We start from the raw sequence: 27,918 nt of genomic DNA on the forward strand, positions 1-27,918 counted from the left end.
AGGAAGTGAATGTTTCTTACCCAACTTGGTACTTCTCCCAATGATCTCAGCACAATGAAAGGACAGCATTTATTCATGTCAAAGTGTTCACATCTCTCCCCTCTGTAGCATCCTCAAGAGAAGTGACACTTTGCTTGTGGAGTTCCTCCCCCTGCTTCATTCTTCTAAGGATATTTTGCTTTTCTCAGTTCCATTTCTGGCAATAAGTCCACAGACAAGGGGCAATGGAGAACAAGAGAGAAAATTGGACCCTGAGAAAGAGATTAAAAAAAAAAAATCGGAACAAAGACTTACTTACATAAGGGTAAGAAAACAGACTGAAAGGAAGGTTGAAAAAAGAAAACAGACGGAGTTCCTGTCGTGGCGCAGTGGTTAACGAATCCGACTAGGAACCATGAGGTTGCGGGTTCGGTCCCTGCCCTTGCTCAGTGGGTTAACGATCCGGCGTTGCGGTGAGCTGTGGTGTAGGTCGCAGACGTGGCTCGGATCCTGCGTTGCTGTGGCTCTGGCGTAGGCTTGTGGCTACAGCTCCGATTCGACCCCTAGCCTGAGAACCTCCATACGCCGCGAAAGCGGCCCGGGAAATGGCAAAAAAGAAAAAAAAAAAAAAAAGAGAAAAGAAAACAGACAACCTAGATTGTCAGGGGAACATCTAGGTTGGTAGTTAAATTGTGCTTAATGCTTTGGACAGACTGAGCCACATGGAGCCATAAATATATTAGGGTTTCAGCACATGCAGTTAATCTTGGGCTGCAGTGTTTGGCTGACCTGAACTGAAGTTGCATGAAGGCAGCTAAAGGAGTTAGTCATGGTTACAGAAGACTTGCCCAGAAGATGGGATTTGGGCTGAATCTTGATAGGTAAGATTTCCTTAAGCAGAGAGGGTACGATGGGCACAAGGAAGGCGGACCTCCAAAACTTGGGGAGCAGTGGTGAGAAAGCTGCTGGTGGGGTATGGCAAGAACCCACAGATGAACAAATCAGAATAAGTGAACTTGTGAACCAACATGTGTACTAAACTGATACACACAATCATGCACACCAGTGGGAACCCAAGCATATCACTGCACAGGCCTTTGATATGACTTGAGTGAGTGAAAGTAAGGGCCTGCCTAAGATCACACAGCTACTTAGCACTTGACTATCATTTTCAGTTTATTTCCATTTTAATACCATTTTTTTTCTTTTAGACAAAAATAAATAGTTACATGTTGGATGATTTTCAGGGATGCCAAAAACTCATCCCCTGGAATGAGCCTGATGCCACTAGCAATATTACTCATGGGAGGGAAGGCCTGCTTACATGAGATATGTGAAAAGCTGTACTTCTTTGAGATTTAGAAGGTGTATGCCCACTAGACAGAGGCCACATCTAATTTTGATTTATTTAAACTAACTTTAAAGTTAGAACACTAACAACTTTATTATCATCCTTTTAATCACTGTCACAAATGTAATCTCTCAGCATCAAAGACCAAAAGCCCTGGCAAAACAGGCTTTTAATTGAAAAGGACAAATTCTAATCTGCTTTTGTTTCTGGAGGAGGGTCATTAATCAGTGTCAGATCCCTATTGCTAGTTAAATGAAAAATATTTCAGAAGAAGTCAGAACAGATTTGTAAATTATTATTTTTAAATGTCCTATGAGGACTCATACAATAAAACAGGCTCCAGGTACTGACAATATACTGTATCCACAATCAGAGCTTTTACTTCGCTTAGTCTTTTTATCTTTTTTTTTTTTTTCAAAGCCAAAATGACACAATCCTCTGTGTCCACTTAATGGCCTGGCCCTTTGCACAAACTCCAACATGGATGGAACGCTTGCTTTCTATGCTTTTAATTGAGGATACAGACATGAATAAGACTCAGCTGTCTTCCAAACTCAAGCTCTGAGAAGAATATAATCTTTCTTCTCTACCAGTTACTGTATTGTGCAGGCTCAGGCAAAACTGCGTAACTGTTTGTGCCTCAGTTTCCTCATTTTTAAAATGAGACCAAAGTGGCAGCTACCTCAAAAGGCCCTTGTGAGGATGAAATAAGTTAAAATATTTAAAGTGCGGAGAAGAGCTTCTGCTGCAAACACTATACATGAGAGCTGCTGTTGCTGTTGTTATTTTTATCACTATTATAGCTCTAATAACCTCAAAAATCAACCCCCCACCAAAGATCTGATGTTCAAGTCACTGGCACAGAAAAGTCTAAAAGATTAAATGTAAAAGAGGGCAGATCTCAAAGAGCTTAAGAAAATGTGGCATAGAGATAGATGGAGAGAATGACAGTCCTAACTGGTGGTGTGGTGGTAACAGAGAAACCTTGAAAGGTCTCAGGGCTATAAAGGGGAATGTAGATGGAAACATAGCAGAGCTAAAATAATTACTCTCCAGGAGTTCCCGTTGTGGCTCAGTGGGTTACGAACCAGACTAGTATCCATGAGGATGTGGGTTTGATCCCCGGCATTGCTCAGTGGATTAGGATCTGGCATGGCTGTAAGCTGTGGTGTAGGCTGCAGATATGGCTTGGATTCTGCGTTGCTGTGGCTGTGGTGTAGGCTGGCAGCTGCAGCTCTGATTGAAACCCCAGCCTGGGAACTTCCATGTGCAGCCCTAAAAAACAAAAAAAGGATTACTTTCCAGCTAAACTGAGGAAATGCACTGTCTGCAAGAACATGTCTGTCTTGGAACAGGTCTCCCTGTTCCCTCAGGGTTGAAAATACTAGGAGCACTGCAGACTTTCCAGAATTTGAAATGTTTATGCTTTCAAAATATTACACGGATATACTTGGGAAAGAAACTAAGAACCTTTTCATAATAAATAGGAAGGCTGAGGGGGAAGATAGATACTTTGAATGACATTCTTCTTAACAAATTTTAATTTAGGTCAGTGATAGGTATGGGCTGGGGTAAATAAACATTGAGGAGTCCTTCACTGGAAGACAAATGATGTCACAGGAACACACTCAGGATTCCCTCAGAAAATAATTGTCATGTCTAGTCCTAATAAAGAAAGACAGTTCTAGTATTTTTAATGCCTTTTATTTCATTTGGCTCACCAGGGGACTCATCTAGACCTTCAAAGAGGGTTAGAAAGCTCAAATGTTCCTGATTGGATCTGGAGAAGGGTTAAGGAAAAATAGCTTCCCAAACTGGTGGTCACTCTTTTCCCGCCACCATAAAAATGAAACTATTAATCAAATCATGCCTTTGTCTTTTTTCCCTGTACATGGCTTTACTGATAGTATGCTCCTTTTTTTAAAATATCTTTCCCTGATAATTTTCACCTGATGAATTCTTAACCTTAAATGCCCAGTTCAGAGGTGAACCCTATATTGCTTTTATAATCTCCTCAGGTAAAAGACTACCTTATCTTCAGTCCTGTATAAATACTCTCTTTTGAATACTATATACTCTATTTTGTTTATTTGTTTACCACATAGTCTGTTCTGTTTATTTGCTTTCATGTCTGTTTTCTCTCATACTGTGAAGGACCTAAGGATAGGAATTTTATCTCATATTCATCTTTGCCTAAAAAAGCACATGGCACACAGTAGATGCTCAAATGTTTACTGTATGAAATAAAATTTGAAAACCTTCAATGAATACTTTTTGAGATAGTCAAGCTAAGACTGTAGAAAACAGAAGTGGGATTAAGCTAAACCCCAGGAGTGTCCCTTTAGCAAATTTCTAGCAGGACCATCAAGTAGTTAATGAGATAAGTCTCTTTGTTTAAACAGCCAATCCCCCAAAAGGGCATTACTTCCTCCTATAGGTCATCTCCAGGACTCAAGTGGATTTCCTTAGGCTTTGATGTAAATTACCCATGACTAACCTGTGGATTTGCTGCTTGGTGCTTCTACCTCTACCTTCACTCTGCTTTTGCACAGGTAATCTTCTCATACTCAGAACCCACAACTTCTTCCCCTGTACCTTCGATAAACCTCACAAAATTCCTTTCTTTTATAAGGTTATCATTGTCTGACAGAAAATAGATTTTTTTAAAAAAATTTCTTTTTGTCTTTTGTCCTTTTATGGCCACACCTGCGGCATATGGAGGTTCCCAGGCTAGGGTTTGTATCAAAGCTTTTGCTGCTGGCCTATGCCACAGCTAGAGCAATGCCAGATCTGAGCCGCGTCTGCGAACTACATCATAGCTCACCACAACAGCGGATCCTTAACCCACTGAGCGAGGCCAGGGACGGAACCCAAAATCTCATGGTTCCTAGTCAGATTCATTTCTGCTGCGCCACGATGGGAGCTTCTAGATTTTTTCTTTTTTTTTTCAGGGCCACACCTGAGGCATATGGAAATTCTTAGTCTAGGGGTCGAATTGGAGCTACAGATGCCACCGTACGCCACAGCCACAGCAACCCAGGATCTGAGCTGAGTCTGTGACCTACGCCACAGCTCACGGCAATGCCAGATCCCCCACCCACTGAGCAAGGCCCAGGATTGAACCGGAGTCCTCATGGATACTACTAGTTGGATTCATTTCCCCTGCGCCACAATGAGAACTCCCCAGAAAATAGATTTGAGTGAAATCCTTTTTGTCATTAAATAGGCAACCCCAAAAGTATATGCAGGAATTGGCTTTAAATTCAGATTTCTCTTATTCTGGAAGAGAAGCTCATGTTCTATTAATCCGGGTAGAAAGCAACAAACTACATCTGAGGAAAAGGAAGATAATGAACATTTATTAAGTACTTTCCATGTCCAAGCACTGCTCTGGGTAACACAAGTTATTTCATTTTATCTTAACAATGCTATGGGATATGTTCTGTCAACCTGCTTTATAGATGAAGAAAGTGAAGCTAAGAGATTAAGTCACATAGTTGAGGTCACTTAATCAGTAAATGATAGAGCTAGTGTTCAAATGCAGGTCTGATCTGAAAGTCAACAAAAATGCCACTATACAACCACACGCACAGGAAATGCCCCCTCATACCCACCTCTGGTTAGGTTAGTAGCAAAAACCAGACCCCTAGTTGGCACTCCTTCCTGAACACTCAGACCACTTTTGTAATTAAATCTCCAGCCCCGACCCCTTCCCTGATTTTGGGCTCCTATATTTAACTGCCTGCTCAACAGGTCCAGTTGGACAGCTGATGTGCATCTCAAACTCAACATGTACCAAAACCAAACCCCTGATTCTAGGGCTTCTCCTGCATCTTCTTGCTCTCAGAAGATGGCAACTCCATTCTGAGTTTTAGGCCCACACATAGGAACTATCCCAGACTCCTCTCCCCACTCCCTTCTACCTACATCTAATCCACCTACAAATCCTGTGGGCTGTACCTTCAAACTTTACTTCAGAGGGTTGTTAGGAGCCTGAATGAGTTGATAGTTATAAAGCTATTAGGACAGTGCTTGGCATAAGCATTATGAGTATATATGGAGCAAAAAGAAATATCCAGCATGCTACCGCTACTCTTTGCCTGCACCTCCCCACCCAGATCTGGGCAGCATCATTGCTCACCTAGACTGCTGACTGCGGTAGGTAATCATCCAGGTGGTAGCTCTGCTTCCAGACTCATCCTTCTAGAGCCTACTCTCCAAGCAGCAGAGACTTAAAAACCCAAGTCATATCATGTTGCAGCTCAGAACCATCTAGAAGTTTTCCATTCTACTCAGAATAAAATATAATAAAGAACTTATGTCTGACAAGACTATAAGATTCCACCCACATCTCTGATCTGCTCTTCCATCCACTGGAAGAAGTTCTCTTGGTTCCTCTTGTCCTGGTCTCCACGCCATCCTCAGCCATGTTGAGCATACTCTTCACCACCATCTGTGCATCTGCTGCCCTGCTGCCTGGAACACTATTCCTTTAAAGAGCCCCAAGGCCTATTCCCTCACTCACTCAGGTCTCTTCCCAAACGTCATCTCACCAGAGAGGCCTCCTTTGCTCACCCTGCCCCTATATGTGTCAAACTCTAGTACCTCCCTTTTTAACTTTTTTACTTTTCAGGGCTGCACCAGTAGCATATGGAAGTTCCCAGGCTAGGAGTCGAATTGGAGCTGCAGCTGCTAGCCTACACCACAGCTACAGCAACATGGGATCTGAGTTGCGCCTGTGGCCTATACCACAGCTCACAGCAAAGCTAGATCTTTAACCGACTGAGCAAGGCCAGGGGTTGAACCCACATCCTCATGAATACTAGTCTGGTCTGTAATCTGCTGAGCCACAATGGGAGCTTTCCCTGTTTAATTTTAATCTAGAGCACTTATCACACCTGACACTTACTCTTTGTTAATTGAGTTACTGTCTCTGCTCCTGATGTCAGTTACAACGGGGCACCATAACCCCAGTACTCAGAACCATGCCAGGCATAAAGTAGACAAGTTTGTTGAATATAGGGAAAGCATGTATATACTCAGTTATTTTCAACTTATGGTTGTCTATAATATAACTCCTAAAATGTCAAGGTGAAGGAGTTTCTGTTGTTGCTCAGTGAACGAATCTGAGCGTTCATCCATGAGGACGCAGGTTCAATCCCTGGCCTAGCAGGGACCTAAGCTGCAGCTGTGGCAATGAGGGATCCTTAACCCACTGCACCAAGCTAAGGAATGAATCTTCATCCCAGCACTCCCAAGATGCTGCCAATCCTGTTGTGGCACAGAGGGAATTCTGGAAATTTTTAAATATTAAGAATTTTATTTTTTGGAGTTCCCATCGTAGGTCAGTGAGTTAAGAACCCAATACCCATTGGGTACCCATGAGGATGTGGGTTCGATCCCTGGTCTTGCTCAGTGGGTTAAGGATCTGGCCTTGCTGTGAGCCGTGGTGCAGGAATTTCCACATGCCTTGGGTACAGGCAAGAAAAAAAAAAAAAAAAAAAAAGAACAAGTCTGATGCTCACAGTACAAAGAAACTGCTTACTGATTCTATAGTTTTTTTCCACACTGAACCAAGTGTAGCTAAGTTTACACGGTTTACACTGTAGAAGAATTAAAATAGAATAAATCTTGCTGATTATGGAGTAAATTCATAGAAGGCCTGAAATCATCTTCCATGGTTATATCTTCTGATCCATTAATTTCACTGCTAAGACTCTATGTTCAGGAATAATCAAAGCAGCTGTCAAAAGTTTTTTTGTACCTAGCAATTCCCTCTGTGTATACCCTGCAGAAATGTGTGTTTACATCTACCAAAATAGAAGTCCAAGATTGCTTAAAACAGCATTATTTGTTAACAGCTAAAACCTATAAACAGGAGTTCCTATCATGGCTCAGTGGTAAAGAACCCGACTAGTATCCATGAGGATTCAGGTTCAATCCCTAGCCTTGCTCAGCGGGTTAAGGATTCAGCATTGCTATGAGCTGTGGTATAGGTTGCAGATGAGGTTTGGATACTGCATTGCTGTGGCTGTGGTGTAGGCTGGCAATTGCAGCTCTGATTTGACCCCTAGCCTGGAAACTTCCATTAAAAAAAAACAAACAGAAAACTTCCAGCAAACAAACGTCCAAGACAGGATGACTTCACAGATGAATTCTATTTAACATTTAGAGAAGAGTTAATACTTATCTTTCTGAAACTATTCCCCAAAATTGCAGAGGAAGGAAGACTCCCAAATTCATTATATGAGGCAATCATCTCTCTGATACCAAAACCAAACAAAGATATCACAAAAAAGAAAATTATAGGTCAATATCAATGATGAACACAGATGCAAAAATTCTCAAAAAAAATACCAACAAACTGAATCCAACAGTATATCAAAAGGGTCATACACCATGATCAAGTGGGATTTATCCTAAGGAAACAAGAATTTTTCAATACCCATAAATCAATCAGTGTGATATACCACATTAACAAACTGAAGAATAAAACCATATGATCATCTCAATAGATGCAGAAAAATCTTTTGACAAAATACAACACCATTTTTGATTAAAAACTCCACAGAAAGTGGGCATAATAAAGGCCGTATATGACAAACTCACAGCAAACACCATACTCAATGGTGAAAAGCTGAAAGCATTTCCTCTAAGATCAGCAGCAAGACAAGTATATTCACTCTTGCCACTTTTACTCAACATATTTTTGGAAGTCCTAGCCACAGCAATCAGAGAAAAAAAAGAAATAAAGGAATCCAAATGGGAAGAGAAGAAGTAAAACTGTCACTGTTTGTATAAAGATTCTAGTGGAAAACTACTAGAGCTCATCAATGAATTTGCTAAAGTTGCAGGATACAAAATTAACACACAGAAATGTGTAGCATTTCTATACACTAACAATGAAAGATCAGGAAGAGAAATTAAGGAAATAATATCACTTACTATAACATCAAAAAGAATAAAATACTTAGGAATAAATCTACCTAAGGAGGCAAAAAACCTATACTCTGAAAACAATAAGACACTGATGAAAGAAACTGAAGATGACACAAACAGATGGAAAGATATAACATGTTCTTGGATTGGAAGAATTAATATTGTCAAAATGACTATAGGCAATCTAAAGATTCAATGCAAATCCCTATCAAATTACTAATGGCATTTTTCATTTAGAAAAAATTCTAAAATTTGGATGGGAACACAAAAGACCCTGAATAGCCAAAGAAATTCTGCTAAAGAAAAATGGAGCTGGAGGAATCAGGCTCCCTGACTTCAGACTATACTACAAAAAAGCTAAAGTCATAAAAACAGTATGATAGTGGCACAAAGGTAGAAATATAGATCAATAGAATAGGATAGAAAACCCAGAAATAAACCCACACACTTATGGTTAGCTAATTTATGACAAAAGAAGCAAGAATATACAAAGGGAGAAAAGACAGTCTCTTCAATAAGTGGTGCTGGGAAAACTGGACAGCTACATGTCAAAGAATGAAATTAGAATGTTCTCTTCACCATCACAAAAATAAACTCAAAATGGACTAGAAACCTAAATGTAAGACCAGATACTGTAAAACTCTCAGAGGAAAACACAGGTAGAACACTCTTTGATAGAAATCACAGCAATGTCTTCTCAGATCCACCTCCTAAAGTAATGAAAATAAAAACAAAAATAAACAAGTAGGACCTAGTTAAACATAAAAGATTTTGCACAGCAAAGACAACCATAAACAAAACGAAAAGACAATGTACAGAATGGAAGAAAATATTTGCAAATTAAGCAAGTGACAGTGATTAATCTCCAAAATATGCAAACAGATCATGCTGCTCAATATTAAAAAAAAACCAAACAACCCAATCAAAAAGATAGTCAGAAGATCTAAATAGACATCTCTCCAAAGAAGACAAACAGATGTCCAAAAAGCACATAAAGATGTTCAACATTGCTAATTATTACAGAAATGCAAATCAAAACTACAATGAGGTATCCCCTCACACCTGTCAGAATGGCCATCATTAAAAAGTCTACTAACAATAGGAGTTCCCGCACAACAGGATCAGCGGCATCTCTGCAGTGCCAGGACTCAGGTTCAATCCCTTGCCAGGCACAGTGGGTCCTTAGGGATCCAGGGGTGCTACAGCTGTGGCATAGGTCCCAGCTGTGGTTGGGATCTGATCACTGGCCCAGGACTCCATATGCCACAGGGTGGCTAAAAAAGAAAAAAAAAATCTATACACAACAAATGCTATGGAGGGTGTGGAGAAGAGGGAGCCATCCACTATTGGTGGGAATTTAAACTGGTATAAGCACTATGGAAAACAGTATGATGGTTCATTAAAAAACTAAAAAAATAGAACTACCATATGATCCTGTCATCCCGCCGCTGGGCGTCTGGAGAAAAATCATAATTCGAAAAGATACGTGCACCCCAGCGTTTACAGCAGTGCTATAAGACATAGAAGTAATCTAAATGTCCATCAATAGAGGAATGGATAAAGAAGATGTACATATATACAATGGAATATTATTCATCCATAAAAAAGAATGAAATGTCACTTGCAGCAACATGGATAGACTTAGAGATTATCATAAAAGTGAAGTAAATCAGAGAAAGACAAATATATGACATCACTTATATGATAAATCTTAAAAAATGATACAAATGAACTTATTTACAAAACAGAAACAGATGCACAGACTTTGAAAACAAACTTATGGTTATCAAAGTGGGAAAGTGGGAGATGGGATGGATTCGAAGTTTGGGGTTGGCATATGCACACTTATACATGGAATGGATGGTCAATGGGGACCTGCTGTAGAGCACAGGGAACTCTATTCAATATTCTGTGATAACCTATATAGGAAAAGAACCTGAAAAAGAATGGATACATGTATATGTATATTTGAATCACTCTGCTGTACAGCAGAAATTAAGACATTATAAATCAATTACACTTCAGTAACATTTTTTTAAATGAAAAAATTAAATTTAAAAATGTAGCCTGTTTCAGGGAAGTCAGAATTCTCACCTGCATGGCTCCAAAGCCTATACTCTATCATAAAGTCACACTAATCTCTAGTAGTAAGAGCTGTCACTAATTGAGCACATACTGTAGGCCAAATGCTTTAGTTTCTAAACCACTTTAGGAAGTAGGTCTCTATTTTACAGAAAATGGATAAAAAGATAGCTTATTCCTTTTCTAATATTTCTAAACAAGTCATCTGGACCACACACCATGGTGTAGCTCCCAACCATGAATCCTTAGGGGACACTGAATTGCTGTAAGAGTGAATATAAAGCACTGCTTGAGGACTAAATACATCATGCCATTAAATTCTTTTCTGATTATAGAATATAAATCCTTCTAGAATTATTGATAATTCCCTAGTGTCGTTTTTATTCTTTTATTCTGGAGATAATAAAATGACATCTACTGTCATGTGAGAGTACACGGTCTTTTTTTGTTTTTGTTTTTGTTTTGTTGTTGTTTTGTCTTTTTGTCTTTTTATCTTTTCTAGGGCTACACTGGTGGCATATGGAGGTTCCCAGGCTAGGGGTCTAATCAGAGCTGTAGTCACCGGCCTACGTCACAGCCACAGCAATGCCAGATTCGAGCCTGATCTGCAACCTATACCACAGCTTACGTCAACACCGGATCCTTAACCCACTGAGCAAGGCCAGGGATCGAACCTGTGACCTCATGGTTTCTAGTCAGATTCGTTAACCACTGAGTCATGATGGGAACTCCTTTTTTTTTTTTTTTAATATTAAAAAAGGGTCCTCTTGTGTTGAAACTGAAACTCTCAGACATGGCTGGTGGGAATGTAAAATGATACAAGCCTTCTTTTTTTTTTTTTTTCCCGGCCACACTTCTGATATATGGAAGTTCCTGGGCCAGGGATCAAATCTGAGTTGCAGCTGTGGCAATGCTGGATCCTTAACCCACTGCACTGGGCCAGGGACTGAATTCATGTTTCAGCAGTGACCAAGCCGCTGCAGAGACAATGCAGGATTCTAACCTGCTGTGCCATAGAGGTCACTCCACATACAAGCCTCTTTGAAAAGCAGTTTGGCAGTTTCTTAAGTTACACAGAGTTGTTCCCCTTGTGGTGCAGCAGGTTAATAACCCAACTAGTAAACATGAAGAGGCAGTTTCAATGCCTTGCCATGAGCTGTGGTGTAGGTCGCAGATAAGGCTTGGATCCTGCATTGCTGTAGCTGGGCCTGTGGTGTAGGCCAGTGGCTGCAGCTCCAATTTGACTCCTAGCCTGGGAACTTCCATATGCCACAGGTGTAGCCCTAAAAAAAAATTTACATACCAGATAGTAAGTCCACTCAAGAGAAATGAAGCATATGCCTTCAGGAAGAAATGTGTGGGAATCAATTTTATGTTCACAGTAGCATTATTCATAATAGTTGTAAACTAGAAACAACCCAAATGTCCATCTGTTGGTGAATGGATAAACAAAATGCACTATTATCCACATAGTGGAATACTCTTCAGCAAAAAAAAGGAACTAACTACTGATATGTGCTACAATGTAAGTGAATCTCACAAATATTATGCTAAAGAAGCCAGACACACAAAAAATCTACCTGTTGTCTCAATCCATTTAATAAAAAAATCTAGAAAAGGTAAACTGATATAGATCAAAAGCTGATCAGTGTTTGCCTGGGGCTGAGGGTGGGGTGGGGGCAGAAACTGACTGCAAAAGGACACCAGGGAACTTTTGGAGGGGAGCAGGTGTATAGAAATGTTCTAACACAAGGTCACAGTGATGGTGGCAGAATTCTATAAATTTGCTAAAAATTACTGAATTGCATACTGATAATCAGTAAATCTTACAAAGTATAAGCTAATAGTCTGTTCAAGGAGTTCCCATTGTGGTGCAGTGAATCTGGCTAGGAACCATGAGATTGCAGGTTCGATCCCTGGCCTCACTCTGTGGCTTAAGGATCTGGCATTGCCATGAGCTGTGGTGTAGGTCGCAGATACAGCTTGGATGTGGCGTTGCTGTGGCTCTGGTGTAGGCCGGCAGCAATGGCTCCAATTAGACCCCTAGCCTGGGAACCTCCATATGCTGCCGGTGCGGCACTAAAAAGACAAAAAAAAAAAAGTCTGTTCAAAAATATTGTAAAAAGCCATTGGATTAGATTTTTTAAAGGGGATGGTCATCATAACTAAAAGACTGGGAACCAGTAATAATAATAATAGGGAAGGAATTAAGCAAGAGTGAGTAAATCAAAGGAGGTTAAATATATGCTTATTTGACTTGTGAACAGAGTTTTTTTTTTTTTCTTCCTTTTTTTTCTTTTTTTAGGGCTGCACCTGCAACATATGGAAGTTCCTAGGCTAGAAACTGCAGCTGCTGGCCTACATCACAGACACAGGAATGCCAGATCTGAGCAGCATCTATGACCTAAGTCGCAGCTTGTGGCAACGCTGGATCCTTAACTCACTGAGCAAGGCCAGGGATTAAAACCACATCCCCATGGATACTAGTCGGATTCTTAACTCACCGAGCCACAACGGGAACTCCGTGAATGGAGTCTTGCACGCACTCTACTTCAGACAAGGTGCTCAGCCCACTGTGGGAAGTGCTCTAAATACACAGTCCTTGACTCAACAGAGTAACAGACATGAATTAACCATAACAGATGGCAGAACATAAGACAAAAGAAAGGCCCTTGGTGGTCAGTAGAAGGAGAGATTAAAACAGCTGGAGAAAGAACAGCAAAGGCCTCATGAAAGAAGTGGCAACTGAGCTTGGCTTTAAGGCTTGGGTAAAACTCCAACAGGTGGCAACAGGAGGAGAGTGTGAGGTGGAAAAGCACAGGGCACTGTCAGAAAAGAGGCCCATCTGGCTGAAGCTCAGGGCACAAGCAGAGAGATGGTGGGAGACAAGGCTGGAAATGTGTGCTAGGCCCAGATGGCCAGGACTTTGAACACCATGCCAAGGAGCCTCAAGGTTATTTGGCTGGCAGAGGGAAATCCCCAGAAGGCAATGAGTTGTTCAGAACTTCCACAGAAGAGGATAATCTGACAAAGGGAAAAAATGAAGGGGCACAGCATACATGCAGGAAGATACATGAGCAATTATTGCATAAGGTTCAACAAAGGAGGTGGCAGTGTACAGAGAAGAGGAGGAGGTTCTCACTGAATTACAATTCATTTCCTGAGGGCTTCTGCTTTGTCACTTTCCCCAGTGCTCTTAGGACTGGTCTCTCCCACGGGCAGTTAAAGTAAACTCCATTAATGATACCTTCAGCAGTGTTTCAGAAGATACAGTTTTCATTCACTTTGTTTTTTCTCAAATAAAAGGATTCTGTTTGGTAACTAAATTCCTTTCAGAGTTCCCTTGCAGTGTAATAGGTTAAGGATCCTGAGTTATCATTTCAATGGCTCAGGTCACTGCTGTGGTGCTGATTTGATCCCTGGCCTGGGAACTTCTACAAGCCACGGAAACAGCCAAAAAATATATAAAATAAAATAAATTCCTTTCACTTTAAGGCAGTGCCATTACATGCAAGGAGTGACTTTTGAAACCATTTCTGGCAGTTTTTAAATAGGATGTTAATTTTGAAATGTTCAACTTCAATCTGGTTTTTGAGGAATAAGTCAAATATTTAAATAGAGAGCAAGGCTTTAAGTTGACTCTAAATAAAAACTGTATGCTCTTCATAGAGCTCCTGTTAAACACTGAAGTTCCCCTTTAATAATTTATGTCCGTGTGCCAGCTTTTTAAGTACACGGACTGCATAAAACAAAATAAAAGTGCTTAAGAGAACTACTTTTACTGCAAAGATTTTAAACTGTTTACTTTACAGACTTTTTATAATCTACATCTACACAAACCAGAACTTTACTTGCTCTATGACCTTAAATAAGTCACATGTTCTTAAAGCCTTAGTTGTTTACTCAACTGTGAGAGAAAATAGTCAGATGATAAAAAGCTAATTAGTAACATGGGTTAAGTTTGACCTTCACAATTGTAATATGAAGGAGTTCTCACCATCTTAAAACATTATGCTAGTTAGTAATTACCTACTCTTTCAGTCTTCAGAACAAATCAATAAAATTTTTCTGGATGCCTGCCAAGTGTGTGGGATGATACTAAATGTTATTGCAATAAAAGCCAGTTAAAGACATAGTCCCAGCCTTTATAGCATTTAAAACCCAACTGGAAAGCAAACATCACCTGTGTGGTATTAAGTGGCAATAAAATATAGACCTCAGGCTTTATCATTTAGATAAACTGAGTTTGACAAAGAGCATCCTCAAGTGTCCCTAACCTTTGAGGACAATGTCGAAGATAGGGTTTATATTCCCTAAGTAGCCCTCCCTATTTAGGGAGCGTGGAGCATGAGCTGGACATAGTAGAGCAGGTCTCCTATTCACAGTTCATAATTTGTTAGTTCTACCTCTGTGAACTAATTATGGAATAAAGATCTTAAGTGATGAAGTATGTCCAAGATTCAGTTAATACCTAATCTCCTTAATTTATAAAATATTAGAAAATATGGACTTGCTATCTGTTAGTTAGGTTTTATCATTAATATAGATGGAGAAAGCCATATGTTAAAATGTCTCTGACATCACCATCACGTTTTGCCTGCACTCTGAGCTTGACCACAACACTGTCATAGGAGTAGGAATAACTGGTATCCATGGCAACATCACTAGACTGAGACCATGCAAAAAGCTGTAACCTAGCAACTGATGAGAGGTGTGTGTATAGGAGGAATTCTTCTCGTTCTGCAAATGATAAACATAGAGCACTGAAAGCCATTAGTAATAGTAGGGCAATATGTAAAATTTGAATTATTTATAGAGAGTTGGGCATATCAGCTTGTAAAACCTAGTACAATGCTGCATAATTTTATTATTATTATTTTATTTTATAATTTATCATATTATAGTCATATGAATGATAATATTAATAAAAATAAAATATAACATAATCTTATAATTACAATTATAAAATTATACTTTTTCTCTACATCTTGAATATGAAATAACACCATCATACTAATTATTTGGCTTAATTTAGTTTCCTATCCTTTTTTTTTCTTTTTTTTTTTTTTTTTTTTTGTCTTTTTGCTATTTCTTTGGGCCACTCCTGCGGCATATGGAGGTTCCCAGGCTAGGGGTCCAATTGGAGCTGTAGCTGCCAGCCTACGCCGGAGCCACAGCAACGCGGGATCCGAGCCGCGTCTGCAACCTACACCACAGCTCACGGCAACGCCGGATCGTTAACCCACTGAGCAAGGGCAGGGATCGAACCCGCAACCTCATGGTTCCTAGTCGGATTCGTTAACCACTGCGCCACAACGGGAACTCCCTTTTTTTTTTTTTTTTCTTTATTTGGTTGCAACCACAGCATGTGAAAGTTCCTGGGCCAGGGATTGAATTTGAGCCATAGCAGCGACCAGAGCTGCTGCTGTGACAACACCAGATCTTTAACCTACTGGGCCACAAGGGAACTCCTAGTTTGCTATCTTTTAAAAATGCCTCTTGCCAGTCAATTAAGAAATATGTTGGAGTTCCCACTGTGGTGCAGTAGGTTAACGATCTGGCTTGTCTCTGTGGCGCCATCAGTTAGATCCCTGGCCAGGTGCAGTGGGTTAAGGATCCGGCATTGCGTAGCTATGGCATAGGTCGCTGATACAGCTTGGTTTTTGATCTTTGGCCTGGGAACTTCCGTATGCCATGGGTGTGGCCAAATAAAGAGGAACAAAAAACGAAATGTGTTAATTATCTTAAAAGGAAAATTCATGAAACTATAATTTATTTATTTATTTTTAATCCCACTTAAAAGTTTATTTCATGTGATTTCCAGCATCCAGTGTACTTCCTTTTTTTCGGATTAAATTTTTATTTTTAAATTTATTTTTATTTACTTTTATTTTTTTTTTTTCCACTGTACAGCATGGAGACCAAGTTACACTTACATGTACACATTTTTTTTCCACCCTTTGTTCTGTTGCGATATGAGTATCTAGACATAGTTCTCAATGCTACTCAGCAGGATCTCATTGTAAATCCATCCCAAGTTGCATCCAATAACTCCAAGCTCCTGATCCCTCCCGCTCCCTCCCTCTCCCTCCCTCTCCCCCTGGGCAGCCACAAGTCTATTCTCCAAGTCCATGATTTTCTTTTCTGTGGAAATGTTCATTTGTGCTGTATATTAGATTCCAGTTATAAGTGATATCATATGGTATTTGTCTTTCTCTTTCTGACTTCTTTCACTCAGTATGAGAGTCTCTAGTTCCATCCATATTGCCGTAAATGGCATTATGTCGTTCTATTTTATGGCTGAGTAGTATTCCATTGTGTATATATACCACATCTTCCTAATCCAATCATCTGTCAATGGACATTTGGGTTGTTTCCATGTCTTGGCTATTGTGAATAGTGCTGCAATGAACATGCAAGTGCATGTGTCTTTTTCAAGGAAACTTTTGTCCCGATATATGCCCAAGAGTGCGATTGTGGGGTCATATGGTAGTTCTATGTATAGATTTCTAAGGTATCTCCAAACTGTTCTCCATAGTGGCTGTACCAGTTTACATTCCCACCAGCAGTGCAGGAGGGTTCCCTTTTCTTCACAACCCCTATAGCACTTGTTATTTGTGGACTTATTAATGATGGCCATTCTGAATGGTGTGAGGTGGTATCTCGTGGCAGTTTTGATTTGCATTTCTCTTATAATCAGAGATGTTGAGCATTTTTTCATGTGCTTGTTGGCCATCTGTATATCTTCCTTGGAGAACAGTCTATTCAGGTCTTTTGCCCATTTTTCCATTGGGTGATTGGCTTTTTTGCTGTTGAATTGTATAAGTTGCTTGTATATTCTAGAGATTAAGCCCTTGTCCATTGCATCCTTTGAAACTATTTTCTCCCATTCTGTAAGTTGTCTTTTTTGTTTTCTTTGCTGTGCAAAAGCATTTCAGTTTGATTAGGTCCCATTGATATACTTTTGCTCTTATTTCTATTGCCTTGGGAGACTGACCTGAGAAAATATTCATGAGGTTGATGTCAGAGAGTGTTTTGCCTATGTTCTCTTCTAGGAGTTTGATGGTGTCTTGTCTTATATTTAAGTCTTTCAGCCATTTTGAGTTTACTTTTGTGCATGGTGTGAGGGTGTGTTCTAATTTCATTGCTTTGCATGCAGCTGTCCAGGTTTCCCAGCAATGCTTGCTGAATAGACTTTCTTTTTCCCATTTTATGTTCTTGCCTCCCTTGTCAAAGATTAATTGACCATAGGTGTCAGGATTTATTTCTGGGTTCTCTATTCTGTTCCATTGGTCTGTCTGTCTGTTTTGATACCAGTACCACACTGTTTTGATGACTGTGGCTTTGTAATATTGCTTGAAGTCTCGGAGAGTTATGCCTCCTGCTTGGTTTTTGTTTCTCAGGATTGTTTTTGGCAATTCTGGGTCTTTTGTGGTTCCATATAAATTTTTGGATTGTTCTAGTTCTGTGAAAAATGTCATGGGTAATTTGATAGGGATTGCATTGAATCTGTAGATTGCTTTGGGTAGTATGGCCATTTTTACAATATTGATTTTTTCCAATCCATGAACATGGAATATCTTTCCATTTCTTTACATCTTCTTTAATTTCTTTGTTTACAGTTTTATAGTTCTTGGCATATACGTCCTTTACCTCCCTGGTCAGGTGTATTCTGAGGTATTTGATTTTTCAAGGTGCAATTTTAAAGGTATTATATTTTTGTATTCCTTTTCTAATATTTCATTGGTGGTATACAGAAATGTGACTGATTTCTTTTTTTTTTTTTTTTTTTTTTTTGTCTTTTTGTCTTTTTGTTGTTGTTGTTGTTGTTGCTATTTCTTGGGCCGCTCCCGTGGCATATGGAGGTTCCCAGGCTAGGGGTTGAATCGGAGCTGTAGCCACTGGCCTACGCCAGAGCCACAGCAACGCGGGATACGAGCCGCGTCTGCAACCTACACCACAGCTCACGGCAACGCCAGATCGTTAACCCACTGAGCAAGGGCAGGGACCGAACCCGCCACCTCATGGTTCCTAGTCGGATTCGTTAACCACTGCGCTACGACGGGAACTCCTGATTTCTGAAGGTTAATCTTGTATCCTGCTACTTTGCTGAATTTATTAATCAGTTCAAGTAGTTTTTGGGTTAAGTCCTTAGGGTTTTCTATGTATAGTATGTCATCTGCATACAGTGACAGTTTTATCTCTTCTCTTCCTGTTTGGATGCCTTTCATTTCTTTTGTTTGTCTAATTGCTGTGGCTAGGACTTCCAAAACTATGTTGAATAGCAGTGGTGAGAGTGGGCATCCCTGTCTTATTCCAGATTTGAGTGAGAAGGCTTTCACTTTTTCTCCATTGAGTATTATATTTGCTGTGGGTTTGTCATAAATGGCTTTGATTATGTTCAGGAATGTTACCTCTATATCCCCTTTGACGAGAGGTTTGATCATGAATGGATGTTGGACTTTGTCAAATGTCAAGACTTCAGACTATACTACAAAGCAACAATCATCAAAACTGCATGGTACTGGCACAAAGACAGAAATACAGATCAGTGGAACAGGATAGAAAGCCCAGAATTAAACCCACGCACCTACAGCCAACTCATCTATGACGAAGGAGGCAAGGATATACAATGGAGAAAGGACAGCTTGTTCAATAAGTCGTGCTGGGAAAACTGGACAGCCACATGGAAAAGAATGAAATTAGAACACTCCCTAACACCATACACACACACAAAAAAACCCCAAATGGATTAAAGGCCTAGATATAAGACCAGACACTATACCACTCGTAGAGGAAAACACAGGCCAAATGCTCTCTGACGTAAATGACAGCAACATCTTCTCAGATCCACCTCTTAGAGTACTGACAATAAAAACAAAAAAAACCAAATGGGACCTACTCAAACTTCAAAGTTTCTGCACAGCAAAGGAAACCCTAAACAACACGAAAAGACAACCCACAGAATGAGAGAAAATCTTTGCAAGTGAATCAACGGACAAGGGATTCATCTCCAAAATTTATAAACACCTTCTGCAGCTCCATACCAAAAAAACAAACAACCCCATCAAAAAAGGGGCAGAAGATCTAAATAGACTGTTCTCCAAAGACATACAGATGGCCAAAAAACACATGAAAAGATGTTCAACATCACTCATGATTAGAGAAATGCAAATCAAAACCACTCTGAGGTACCACCTTATACCAGCCAGCATGGCCATCATCAAAAAGTCTACAAACAATAAGTGCTGGAGAGGGTGTGGAGAAAAAGGAACCCTAGTACACTGTCGGTGGGATTGCAAATTGGTGCAACCACTGTGGAAAACAGTATGCGGATTCCTCAGAAAACTACAACTAGAACTACCATTTGATCCAGCAATCCCACTCCTGGGCATCTACCCAGAGAAAACCACGACTCTCAAAGACACATGTACTCCGATGTTCATTGCAGCACTATTTGCAATAGCCAAGACATGGAAACCATCTAAATGCCCATTGACAGAGGAGTGGATCCAGAAGAGGTGGTACATATATGCAATGGAATATTACTCAGCCATTAAAAAGAACGAAATACCAGCATTTGTAGCAACATGGATGGACCTAGAAACTATCATGCTAAGTGAAGTCAGCCGTACAATGAGACACCAACATCAAATGCTTTCACTGACATGTGGAATCTGAAAAAAGGACAGACGGAACTTCTTTGCAGAACAGCTGCTGACTCACAGACTTTGAAAAACTTATGGTCTCTGGAGGAGACAGTTTGGGGGGTAGGGGGATGTGCTTGGGTTATGGGATGGAAATCCTGTGAAGTTGGATTGTTATGATTATTATACAACTACAGATGTGATAAACTCATTGAGTAATAAAGAAAAAAATCTGACTAGTGTCCATGAGGATGCAGGTTCGATCCCTGGCCTCGCTCAGTGGGTTAAGAATCTGGTGTTGCCGTCAGCTGTGGTGTAGGTCGCAGACATGGCTCAGATCTAGTGTTGCTGTGGCTGTGGTGCAGCAGCTTCGATTCAACCCCTAATCTGGGAACTTCCTAAAAAGACAAAAAAAAAAAAAAAAAAGATTTCTATCTATTCAGCGCTCAAACGCCTTCTTTACAATGATTTTATAGTCTTGACTTTGGTTAATTAATACTTCCATGACATCATCCTATTAAGGTACAAAAAAGAACTATTACTAAATGTGGAAATAAAAAAAATTTTAAATACTTTGCTTCAGATATTTTGCCTAAGCTTTTCAGTTTAAAGATGGCACTGTTTAATATTTGAACTAAATTCATTAACATAATTTTACCAGTGATAGACTTTCTCTAGGTAAAAGAATCATAGGCTTTTAGAGCTATAAGGAACATAAGAAATCATTAAGAAAACTTTTTATATATTTATTTATTTGGCTGCGCCCATGGCATATAAAGATCTTGGGCCAGGTGACCCAAGCCACTGCAGTGATAATGCTAGATCCTTAACCTGCCAGATCCTTAACAAGAGAACTCCATCTCTTTCATTTTAAAAAGGAGAAAACTCCCAGATTAAGTGTTTGACAAAGTCTCATAGCTGGCTAATGAAAGGCAAGAGTCTTTGCTCCTGACACAAGTTTACCACAGCTGAAATTCTTATAGGTGAAAAACTTCATTTGTTGAAATCAATACCAAACACAACAAAAATCAGAATTACTCATCATATATATGGTTGACATTAGCTTTTATTATTTTATACCATAAATTCTTAACTTGTGACTCACCCTGCTGAGTTGATCCAATAACCTTTGGTTCTGTTCTGCTAATTCCTGGACAGCCCGTGACTTGTCTCGATCTGCTTCCTGTAGATGAACCTGCTGCCTCTCTGACTCATCCTGGAGTTGTTTCACACGACTCTTCAGCTAGGACACGTGCCCTGTCCACTCCCCTTCTCGGTTCTCAAATCGTCTTTAGTTCATGTTTCTCTTGTTCCAAGTACTGGTAAAAAGTGAAGAGGATTTAAAAACTTAAAGATTCCAGAGACTTTTTTTTTTCTTTTCAGACCCTCCTAACTTTTCTTTTTCCCTGTCGGCCAGCACAATAACACTCTGCCATGTAGGAAAAGTTGCCTATTTCATAGCTATGAAAGCATTCCTTTCTTCTAGAGGGGGGAAGGCTGGTTTCACAAAGAGAATGCCATTCTTACTGAAAATAGTTAATTTTATTGTGTTTATTCTTGTCCTTGGGCATGGAGGGTGGTGGTTTCCAGACTTTTTGTAAGTCATCTGATTAACTGGTGAAGTATACATTTAAACAATTTAAAATCTGTCCTTAACAATGCTTCTTTTGCTATCACTATCATGCTTGGCATAATACCAACCACTGAGAATCAGAATTTTCAGAGACAGAAAGAACTCCAGAGATCCTTCAGATTAACCACCTTTTCTCACTAACAAAGCAGCTAATGAAAGAGATACAGTAACTAGCTCAAAGTCTACATCAGCAAATGGGAGAACTGTGATTTGTGTCTCAGGCACTTGGCTCTATTTTTTTATTTTTAAGGGCCACACCTGCAGCATATGGAGGTTCCCAGGTTAGGAGTCAAATCGAAGCTACAGCTGCCGGTCTACGCCACAGCCACACAGGATCCAAGCTGTGTCTGCAGCCTACACCACAGCTCACGGCAATGCCAGATCCTTAACCCACTGAGTGAAGCCAGGGATGGAACCCGAAGCCTCATGGTTACTAGTCGGATTTGTTTCTGCTGCACCACAACGGGAACTCCACTTGACTCTATTTAATGCTCTAAATCACAGCTTAATAAACATTTGTTGCTATATAGAGCACTGTATTTCAAAATCATTAAGGCAAGTTCAGGTTCAGACCTACTTTTATTAAATCATGGTCTATTCGCCTTGCATACGTATTCTGATCCTTTCATTTGAGTGCCTGTTATAGGCTAGCCACTGTGCTGGGTTGTAGTGATGAGCAAAACAGACATAGTCCTTGCCTTTATGGAGATTCCATTTTAGTGGGAAAGGCTGATAAATGTAAGAAGTTGTACACTGTGAAAAATGGTATGTAGGAAAAGTACAGATAGTTTGAAGTAGCAGTTCAATAGAAAAAGAACATTTTTTGTTTCTATGAGATAACTACAAATGCCTCTTTTCAGAGGCAAATGAGTTCTCCTATGTAAAGAGTCATACTATGTACAAAAAAGCCAGGTATACACCTCAAGATATATTATGTACAAAAAAGCCAAGTGTATACCCTAGGCAGTATATGAAATGAAAAGCAATGGTCCTTAACTTTTGGTGCTGTCAGAAAATCTCTGGCATAATTGTTCAAAATATAGCTATCTGAACACAAATTCCAAAGATTGTGATTCAGTTAAGAATGGGATGAGGCCTAGGCATCCCTCTATTTTGTCTGTCTGCCTGTCTATCTATCTATCTATCTACCTACCGACCTACCCACCCATTTATTTGGGTTCTACAGGAAAGTCTGGTACACTGAAAATTGCAAGCAGGCACTGAGATTGTTTCAACAAGCAAAGATGAGCATAGGAAACTTTTTCAGAGTACTCACGTCTTTTCACTTTGGGAACCGATGCTTATTCTATCCAACTTCTCACCTTTCAACTTTTTTGGAATCACTCTTTCGGAAAGCCTTCAGGCTTTCTATAGTTACAAGAAAATCGGTCCCATTACTTCATATCTGTGATATGTCTACAAAGAGATTATTCCATTTCATCCTGCCATTTTATTTCCCTAATTTGCTCTGAGTGACTTGTGAATGTTTCTGCAAGTCTAATTTACCCCCCAAAGGATGAAGATTTACCATGATAGAGCAATCAGAATAATGTGCCAAAAGATAAACACAGTGATCCAAAATTAAAATTCTGAGCACATTAACTGAGGCAGTTCTCACTGAAATAAATGCCTGGCCTCCAAAGGTGACCATTTCAAGGGAATAACTAATTTGGATATAGCCACTTAGGTATATTTGTTGATAAAGTCATATAGTTATACTATATATGCCCTCAGTTTGGAACACATGGGAAAAGGAATGACAAAAGAGGGACCAACTTCTCAGCCTAAGAATTTTCTGCTCTATGCTTCCCTCATTTTGTAAACTTCCAAAAATGAGAATGCTTTAGTCACTTACAAACTTCAGAAAGATGAACTGCAGAAGCAAATACCAATTGCAGTCCTAAAATTGCGATACTTGGTTTTACCGAGTTCTTCCAAAAATGGAATAGAGTAGAAGGCAACAGCAAGAACTCTGCAATCACGGCCTTAGCAAGAGGCGAGATAAATTACATTTGTGTTCTAAAAGAACAGAGAGACTTAAAAATATTCAGCAAACAGCTGTTAGCGAACAGCCCAACAGAGCAATTACTACAGTCCAATCCACTTTCTAGGGGGTGGGGCAGGGTTAAGGACCAGTGGAGCTGCTCAGTTTATTCTGTCCTTACCACGTGTCTTTGGACATGTGACAAACATCCTGATTCAGGTTTCCCCACCCTTTGAAAAAAAATCAAGACTTAACCTCTTAAAGAACATACAGAATTTTGCCTTGTGTCTATTTTGAGGAAAGAAAGGTTTCTCCTAGAATTATATTTTCAATAAATGGTAAATTAACCAGTAAATTGTAGGCAGAATATCAGCAAGGGTAGAGGTCAAACTCTGCCCTTGTTTCTCAAGGTTATACAGTATTTTATTATTTTTTTTAATTTATTTTTTTCCCACTGTACAACAAGGGGATCAAGTTATCCTTATATATATACATTTCCCCCCCACCCTTTGTTCTGTTGCAATATGAGTATCTAGACAAAGTTCTCAATGCTACTCAGCAGGATCTCCTTGTAAATCTATTCTAAGTTGTGTCTGATAAGCCCAAGCTCCCGATCCCTCCCACTCCCTCCCTCTCCCATCAGGCAGCCACAAGTCTATTTTCCAAGTTCATGATTTTCTTTTCTGTGGAGATGTTCATTTGTGCTGTATATTAGATTCCAGTTATAAGTGATATCATATGGTATTTGTCTTTGTCTTTCTGACTCATTTCCCTCCGTATGAGATTCTCTAGTTCCATCCATGTTGCTGCAAATAGCATTATGTTATTCTTTTTTATGGCTGAGTAGTATTCCATTGTGAGGTCATACAGTATTTTAAAAGTTTGTATCTATACCTGAAACTAATATAATGATGTATATCAATTATACCTCAATTAAAAAAAGAAAAAAGTTAATATCAAATTTGTCAAGGTCATCAAAAACAAAGTCTAAGAAACTGTTACAGCAAAGAGGAGACGAAGAAAAAACAGAGAGTAAATGTAATGTGGTGTCCTGGAACAGAAAAATACATTAGTTAAAGGCTAAGGAAATCTGAATAAACCAAGGACATTAACTAATAGTAACATATCAGTATCGTTTGGCTAATTATGGCAGCATACCATGCTAATGTAAAATGTTAAAACAGAGAAACTGGGAGGGGGGGGGCATATGGAAACCATCGTCCCAGTTTTTCTGTAAATCTAAAACCATTCTTTAAAGAGTTTATTTAAAACTCTGAAAAAGCAAAAAGTCTTCGGCCCACCTAAAATTGGTAGTTACAGAAATGGATTTCTGCAAAGAATAAAAAAGCAATACTGTTCTCATAAGTCCAGAATATGGTTTTGGGAAAAAAACAAACTACTTTTTAAGTGGACCAAGCGCTGAATGCAAGTAAGTACCCCACACGTGCTTACCTAAATCTACTACCTCATTATGTAATTATTTTCATCTTATTTTTTTTGCCTCTTTAATAGCACTAGAATCCTGAATATTGGCCTAGGGAAGGGGAAGAAAATGTAATTGAGGGAAAAGACTACCTCTGCAGGAAGAGAATTCACTCTCAGCTGGAATGGAGAAAAAATGGGACCCTGGAAATTAAAAACATATTTTAAAATACTAAATATTTAATTTCTGAAGAAGAAAGTATGTAAGTGCAAGTTACTGTCTTAATTCATATCCTGGGGGTAGGTAGTGGGTGGGTGGGAACTAAGGATCTGGCTGGATATGTTTTAAAAGCAAAAGGGCTAATTATAGATGCAGGAGAAATACATTTTTAAAAATGCCTTCACATCTTTAAGCATATGAAAATCTGATTCAGAGAATGAATAAAATACAGTATAGTCAATTTAAGGAAAAACTGACCAAAACTTTACAGTCTTTCAAATTAAGCTGAATCTTAATTTTGATCCTGAGAGATGCATAACTAAAAACTTCTATGTTTTTAAACCAATAAAGATTTTAAAGAGTGTGCCTTTAATGAGAGGCCAGCATAATATTAAGCACTTTCTTGGACTGGGTACACAGAACTGGAGAGGTATTCAATATTTTAACTAATGAATAGGTAGAAAAGATCTTGAAAATGACTTGTTGGTCCTGAAGTTAGAAAGGTGCTAATTTTGAAGTTGTAAGGAAGCATATGGGACTAAAACAAAACCAGTTTCATTATTTAATAATCAAATCAGCATTCAAAGTCCACTCATGTTTATCCTTCAAATTAACCCATGAGAAAATGTGTTTAACTCTATTGTCTGATAGTTCGTAGAAAATTAGAAATGCTTTTTAAAATAAATTCTGGTTCTCTACTCCTACATGTTGGATTTAACTGAAAATCTAGCAGAGTGGGTGTGTTAAACTTTAGAATTTGTCCAAGCAGACATTCCAAAATCTAGGCTGTTTAAAAAACATACTTGGAATAATTTTCGAGAGATAATTCACTTGCAGGTATCATATGAAATTGTCCCATTAATCAGATTTGTCACTCTCATATTAATATAAAGAATGAACCAGGAATTAGCCCTTTATAAGGTACTTTTAAATGTACTTTAAAAAGTAACTAATTTTTTTTTTTTTGTCCTTTCTGGGCCACACCCGTGGCATATGGAGGTCCCAGGCTAGGGGTCTAATTGGCGCTGTAGTCGCTGGCCTATGCCACAGCTCACAGCAACGCGGTGATCCTTAACCCACAGAGCGAGGCCAGGGATCGAACCTGCATTCTCATGGATATTAGATTCCTTTCGACTGAGCCACAACAGGAACTCCCTGGAGCGTATTTTAAATGCTTCCCGAATTTCTAATTGCTGTGTGTGTAGACATCACCTCACAACAGTATGAGTTATTCACATTGTAAGTTCTACTTTAGATGCTGTGTACAGTACATATATAGATGGCCCACAGCAGTTGGAGCCGTGCATGTATCCATTTGCTGTGAGAAAGTCAGGTGGGTCCAATGAATGCCCTGGCTTGATAACCCCAAACCCTCCATTCTACCCTCTTCTAGGCGGTTTTCTGTGACACAGAACGAGCAAGGAAGGGGTAGGGTGGGTAAGTGGCTCCTGAAGCTAACCGCCCCCCTCCCCGCTTCCTACCCATCCCAGTAGGGCCAGGAGGGACGTCCTCATCTCCGGCTTATCAGTCAGCTAGCTCCTTGTGCATCTGCTCTTACTGCTGGCTCATGTCCTGGTTCCTCTCGAGCAGTGCCTTGCCCGATGGGGCCAACACCAAATTCTTCTCCTGCAGTTCGGCACCCTCGGCCGGAGTTCCGGGCTCCGCCTTAGTATGCTCCCCAGGGTCGGACCGCCATTCCCTGGTCGTCAGCAGCGCCCCGCTCCTCCTATGCCAGTTCCAGCTCCCCGGCCCCCGGGGGAAGGAGACGAGGGCGGCCGCGGTTGGCAACTCTAAGTAGCAAACGCTGTCCCCCTCCGCGGGTGCTGAAGCACGGCGGGCTAAGCCCAGGAAGAAAGCGGACAAGACCCACGCGGGCGGAGCCTGCAGGGGGGCAACCCCTTCCGCCGCGCCAGGCTGCAGGTAGGAGAAGCCCCACCATCCAGCGCCTCGCTTCACTCCGCGGCCCACGTCCCTCTGGGCTGCGTGAACCCAGGGCTCGGCGCGCGCTGGTCCGCCCCTCTCCCCTCCCCCGGGAGCAGCTGCTCAGCTTGCGCTGAAGAGGAGGGGATGGCAAAAGACGGGCTGAGCAAGACTGAGAGGACGCGAAACAGGAGGGGAGGTCACGTGGAGGGACGGCGCCGCTACGGGCCCGGCAGCGCCTCATCAGGCGGGCTGAGCTCAGCGGCGGCGGCTGCGACGCTCGCTGCTGCGACCACTCTCTGCAGCCGCGCCCCACGACCGGCGGCTCAGCAGCAGTCTCAACAGCAGCGGCGTCGAGTGCCGCTGCTCCACACCTCGCGCCGCGCAGCCTGGCGAACTCCTTCCTGCCTTCCTCAACTCCTCGCTTTCACCCCGCAGGCCGCGCCCCCTTTCCCCGTCCCTAGCCGGCTCCTGACGCGCGCAGGCACCTGTTAGCCTCGCCCGTTCGCGATTCGCGGATTCATGGGTCTCCTCAGTGGCGCTCAGGTGGCTTCGGCAGCCTTAATCTCTGCGTTGCCTCCTGCCCTGGGCGGCTGCGCGCGCCGCCTGTGGAGAGGACTGGCCATTCCTAAGCGTCCCGGCGGCCGGGCCGCGGCCACGACCTTGGCCTTGTTTCCACCACGGGTTGTTGCCCGCCCCCAGCTGCTCACCTCCGCGTGTGGCTCCGCCCACCAGCAAACT

At 40.7% G+C, this 27,918-nt stretch overlaps 1 long non-coding RNA gene across 2 annotated transcripts; it reads right to left on the bottom strand.

Annotated features, from left to right (window-relative positions):
* Positions 1-20: 20 nt before the first annotated feature.
* LOC146396566 (uncharacterized) lies at positions 21-27,918 on the bottom strand. 2 transcript variants are annotated; one of them, XR_014827396.1, is made up of 3 exons: positions 27,888-27,918; positions 21,104-21,317; positions 21-251 (listed from the first exon to the last, which is right to left on the bottom strand). It is a non-coding gene; the product is annotated as an uncharacterized LOC146396566 (long non-coding RNA). The 2 variants fall into 2 exon arrangements; XR_014827395.1 differs by having other exon boundaries at positions 27,666-27,918.

The sequence above is a fragment of the Sus scrofa genome, chromosome 14, assembly GCF_054392235.1.
Source record: "Sus scrofa isolate SSC_HxYL_T2T_F1_AM1 chromosome 14, Sscrofa_HxYL_maternal_Yorkshire_Landrace_v2.0, whole genome shotgun sequence".
In the NCBI taxonomy this organism is placed as follows: Eukaryota; Metazoa; Chordata; class Mammalia; order Artiodactyla; family Suidae; genus Sus; species Sus scrofa.